Source organism: Limulus polyphemus, unplaced genomic scaffold (assembly GCF_000517525.1).
Source record: "Limulus polyphemus unplaced genomic scaffold, Limulus_polyphemus-2.1.2 Scaffold11454, whole genome shotgun sequence".
Classification (NCBI taxonomy): Eukaryota; Metazoa; Arthropoda; class Merostomata; order Xiphosura; family Limulidae; genus Limulus; species Limulus polyphemus.
The window spans coordinates 1-5,726 of NW_013677064.1; the positions used below are offsets into that span (position 1 = coordinate 1).

Sequence of the window (5,726 nt, forward strand, 5' to 3'; positions counted from 1 at the left end):
GTAATTGGGTGTTCTGTTTTACAGTTATTATTTTCAAGACAATAGTTACAGATTTTTGAGTAAACAGAAAGATCAGAATCTAAAATCACTCCAGGAAGTATATAAGTTGATTTGATCATACTCCAAACACAGGATATCGAGATTTTTGGGTATGTCCATTTGGAGCATGTGATCTCTTTTACGCATATATCTAGTGTATATGTTAATGTCCTCTTCAGCACCTTGCACATTTGCATACATTTTCCCATTTAGATGGTGTTCCAACAAACAAAAAAGACGGTAACCTGATGGTTCCATATGTGGAGAATATGGTGGGTGGGGGAGAACTTCCCAACCCAACTCTAATATCTTGTGTTACATCAAACATGCCACATGTGGACGTGCATTGTCATGGAGAAAAAGAACACCTTTCTGATTGACGAATGAAGGGCATTTCTGATGAAGGACTCGATTTAAACGTTCCAGTTGCTGACTATAGATCTCTGCATTGACAGTTCGCTGTGGATTGAGGAGTTCAAATGAATTACTCCTTTGATGTCCCACCAAATGCAAAGCATCACTTTTTGTGGATGGAGTCCAGGTTTTTGGTGTTTAATATTCACATAGAGAATCCATTTTTCATCACCGGTGACAATTCCATCCAAAAATGGTTCACGCACATCACGTACCAGAAGAGATGAAGCAACATTCACACATTAGAAATGATGATCATCGGAGAGTTTGTGAGGTACCCTAACACCTTCTTTATGGAGTTTTCCCATATTCCTTAGGTGTTTACGTATTGTTTAATAAAAGACATGCAATTTCGGGGACATTTCACAAGTGTGTGTGTGTGTTGCCTTGGGTTAGACTCATCAAGCGTCTTCAGAGCATCAATATCAATTCCAACATGTCGGCCCCTGTCATCACAGTTTTTAAGGCTAAAGTCACCTTAATGAAATTTGCTGAACCATCGTTGACACTTATGAATGTTTTAAACATTTCCATAAACTTCTTTCATTTTCTTTGTAGCTTCAGAGGCGTTGTTTCCCTTCTTGTATTCAAACAACATTACACGCCAAATGTGTGTATCGTCGTGTGCCATCACTATAATGGATTAGAGTCTACTAAACTTTAAACATTATGCAGGCTACACTAATGTGACGTGTAGGCGGTTCATCTAACTATTGTTGTTTCCTTCTTGTATTCAAACAGCATTACGTGCCAAATGTGTGTCTCGTCGTGTGCCATCACTATAATAGATTAGAGTCTACTAAACTTTACATAGGCTACACTGATGTGACGTGTAGGCGGTTCGTCTAACTATTATACGTGATGTACGTTTTTTGGGAGGTGGATAGTGAAAGTGTTCCAAAACACAACATTAATTTCTTGACAGCCTAATATTTATCCTCTACATCATTTGAATGGTACTTTTGGCTGTATAGAAGGTATTGAACCTATAAGAACATAGCATGTCTTTTATTATTCAAGTTGATGTAGAATATAGATGGTAGATGTTTAACTTGGTGTAGCATACAGGCTATGGTTTTAATACCATACATTCCATCTGAATTATATTCAACTTAAACAGTTAGTGTGGTTCTGATCTTTCTGTTATGTATGTCTAATAATTTTTATACAGTCTTTCTGGTAATAGAACCTAAAATATTATATACTGTAAGTATAGAAAAGAAAATATTGAAATTACTAAAAGTCTAATGTTTCTGAACTTTGTAGGAATGGTCAGACATTGGTGGTTCCCAATGAACACCAACTGGACATTATACTACAAGATATCGGTGAGTATTGCTTCTAATGTTTGTTCTTACAGTGTAAATTATCAAAGTTGTCTAGTCTTCTTTATGGATTTATTACTCTGTTGGTGAAGCCTGGTCAGCTTTATTGATTTGCGTAGGAAACGTTTACTTTCAGCATTTTGATTAAACTCTGTGTTGTTGTACGTGTTCTACTTGATTGCATCATTAGTGCTGAATTTTAAATAAATTGTTGAAATTTAAATACTGAGGACTTTAAAAAAACCTCAGTTGTGACTTTCACACATTAATATTCTATAATAAATATTTATATTTTATAGAAAAAAGTAATCTTATGACTAATTGATGTCTGACTTGTTACAGTTATAAGGCTTTAGTCAAACTAATCTCAGTGCTGATGAACATGTAAGTTGTTACAGTTGTGTACATGTAAGTTATAAGGTTTTAGTCAAACTAATCTCAGTGCTGATGAACATGTAAGTTGTTACAGTTGTGTACATGTAAGTTATAAGGCTTTAGTCAAACTAATCTCAGTGCTGATGAACATGTAAATTGTTACAGCTGTGTGCATGTAAGTTATAAGGCTTTAGTCAAACTAATCTCAGTGCTGATGAACATGTAAGTTGTTACAGTTGTGTACATGTAAGTTATAAGGCTTTAGTCAAACTAATCTCAGTGCTGATGAACCTGTAAATTATTACAGTTGTGTACAAAGAAGTTATATTAAACAGTCTAATAAGCCTAAAGTGGAAGAACTAAATTCCCGATCTTTTACAATAAATAAATAATATATATATATATATGCTGTATATTTGAAAGCAAACTTTTCTGATATATAAATGTAAGGAAAATATATATATATACAAAACTTTTATAAATGTTTTTTAATGATTCTTCTCTTACAGCATCTTTTATTATACAAGATCCCCTGAAAAGATGGCCATTTTACTCCAGTTCACTTGGTTCTTCTGTAATATTTAGACCAAAGCTTTAGACTGTGTATCATCTAATTGTAATGTGATTGTTATGCTGAAGACAGAATCAGTCGTCCTACACTGAAAATTCTGCATATAACATGATTTTGTATATAATTACAGAAAGCTGGATCTTGAGCTAGTCTGTTAACAATATCAACATCAGTAAAAGAATTAAACAAAGTATTTCAGTTACTTGTATGATCTGATATTATTGCCTTCATCCATATTGAACAAGAATTCACTCATTTTGTCATGAATGGTCAATAACAAGATCCTTTTGTTAAGTAATGGTTTTAGTCATTTTTTTCTTTTACAGTGCTGTAATTTTGTTGACAATATTTGGTAGAAAGCTGTTTCGTCTACCAGTGTTTGCTTTATTTATATTGTTTTTGTTTGTTTGTTTAGTGAGAATAAACATGTCCAATAAAAAAAATGTTCATTTAAGTGTGGCTTCCACCAGCTGGGCTCAGCTTTAAAATGTTATTCCCCAAGCAGAGTCTTTATGTTACTAAATTTTAATATCACAGTTAGGAGATCCTAACGTTTGCTCTGCAGTTTATTGCAATGCTCGTATCAATCAACTGATACCATACTATGTTGTTACAGTTTTGTTTTTTATAGAAATGAGATGTTTTTTTTTTTCCTTTATGATATTGAAGTTTAAAACAGATTGCTCTCTATGTTTTATGTAGGTTAACAGTTTTAAGCCTCTCTTAAAGTCAGTCAAAAAAACTATTGCTAGTGTTGTAAAAATTTGTAAACAAGCTATTGTGTATGTATGTTAAATGGTTGTGGATCATTTGATTTCCAAAATATATGTGAATCACATAACAATGTATTACTAAATTTTATTTTTTATTAAATCAGCTTAATATATATGTATAAATATATAAAGTTACTTGGCTTCTTGTATCCATTCATATGTGAAGTGGTTTAAATGGCCTGGATTAAGACTTGTGTGTTTGGTCAGTGTTTGTGAATTGTTAAATTGAGTTTGTTTTTGTTGTCAAGGTCAAAATCTTTAAGAAGGTTCTTGTGAAGTAAAAACTGTAACATAAATACCTGCAGTTACTATTTTGTATATAACTATACTATTTTCTTTCAGTTTTTTGCAGTAATCAGAATTTTAATTTGTAATTTTCATTCTATAATCTAATATATATGTATACAAAATTAAATTAGCCATCGGTGTGGCACGGTTGTTTTGTATAGTTCAGTTTGTGTTTCCAATATACTAGTGAAAAGTGTATTTTGAGGAAGTGAGAGATCCCTTGCTTGATTTTTATTACGATGGCCAGACAGTGATACTCTAGTCACATACAATTTTCTGTAACTTCTGTAAAAAATGCAATTGATCTATTACTGTTTTGAATACAGCCTGTAAATCTGAACTTTTATGTAAAAGCATGGATTAAAGCTAGGAACAGTACATTTTGGATTTTGTAAAATGTTCTCCATTGGCATACTTGTATTATGAATGATATTACCTGATTATTTACCGTAAGGTTTATTTTACTGTTTTGCATGACGATTTTTCAGGAGTAGATTGTATACATTAAAATATGGAGACAAGGAGATCTTAAGATTGGCGTGTTTGAACTCGGTTTAACTGTCCATGACTAAATAGAAGAAGAGGATTTAGAAGGGTAATTAAAATTCACGATTTAAACTTGTTTTTAAAGTTGAATACAAAAGTAGCTTGTAGAAACTTTGTTCATCAAATTTGATGTCTTATATTTAATATTCTCTGTGAATTGAAGAAGAAATAAAGTGTTCCATTTGAATATCAAGTGTTGTTGTTGAGGTTATGAACCACTGTGAGGTAAGTGTTCAGTGTTTTCTTATTGAATTACAGTCTTGATAATTATTGTTCTTGTTAATTAAGTTTTGTATTTTCATAAAATAGTTAAAGATAACTAATTAAAAAAGAGTAAATTTCACCACTGAACTGTCATTTGCTGTTTTAAAGTTTATTTTAAATTACCATAAGAATCAGGTAATTAATATTTATACAGGATTTTACAAGGGAAATAATAATTTTTCTTTCTAATTGGTATAAAAAGGGATGAAAAATTGGGCAAATAAGCAGCTACAGAAGATACCAAACCTCTTAAACGATAGAAATTAATTTGATAATTTTGTTGCACAGATGACACACACATGATTGTTTTAAGTGCCAAGGATTTCTCCACAGTGTGAGGGATCCATACAGAGCATTAAATATACTAGTTGTTATAAAATCTTTTATTTTTAAGTCTTGTCATTCATACATATCAAATGTACCATACATCTGGTCTAGTATCTATATAGATACTAGTATGAATTTAAAACAGAAACAAAATTCAGGGATTTGTCCCTTGGAGTAATAGTTTTATTTTAGGAAATAACGTAGCGAGAGTGAATAGAGTATGTTGCATTAGGTTATGACAGTTGAATACCATCATATTATGCAACTAATGTATTTACTAAGGCTGTACTTTTGTAGTGTGTTGCTTGAGGCTATGACACATTGAAAACCTGTTATGTTACACAACTGAAGTGTTTACTAAGGCTGTACTTTAGTAGTGTGTTGCATAAGGTTATCACACGTTGAATACTATCATCTTACACAACTAACGTGTTTACTAAGACTGTACTTTAGTAGTGTGTTGCATAAGGTTATCACACATTGAATACTATCATATTACACAACTAACGTGTTTACTAAAACTGTACTTTAGTAGTGTGTTGCATAAGGTTATCACACGCTGAATACTATCATGTTACACAACTAATGTGTTTACTAAGGCTATACTTTAGTTGTGTGTTGCATAAGGTTATCACACGTTGAATACTATAATGTTACACAACTAACGCGTTTACTAAAGCTACACGTTAGCAGAGTATATAAAAGTTTTAACTAAATTTTTTAAAATTACTTACCTAACTTGAAAAACGTCAATAACGATGTATTGTAGCTTCATCTTTTGTCTATTGAGTTGAAAATATATTT

The 5,726-nt window shown here is 31.7% G+C and overlaps 1 long non-coding RNA gene across 1 annotated transcript; it reads left to right on the forward strand.

The window, feature by feature from the left end:
• Positions 1-1,715: 1,715 nt before the first annotated feature.
• LOC111083831 lies at positions 1,716-4,524 on the forward strand. Its single transcript, XR_002609272.1, has 2 exons — positions 1,716-1,781; positions 2,663-4,524. It is a non-coding gene; the product is annotated as an uncharacterized LOC111083831 (long non-coding RNA).
• The last annotated feature ends 1,202 nt before the right edge of the window (positions 4,525-5,726 follow it).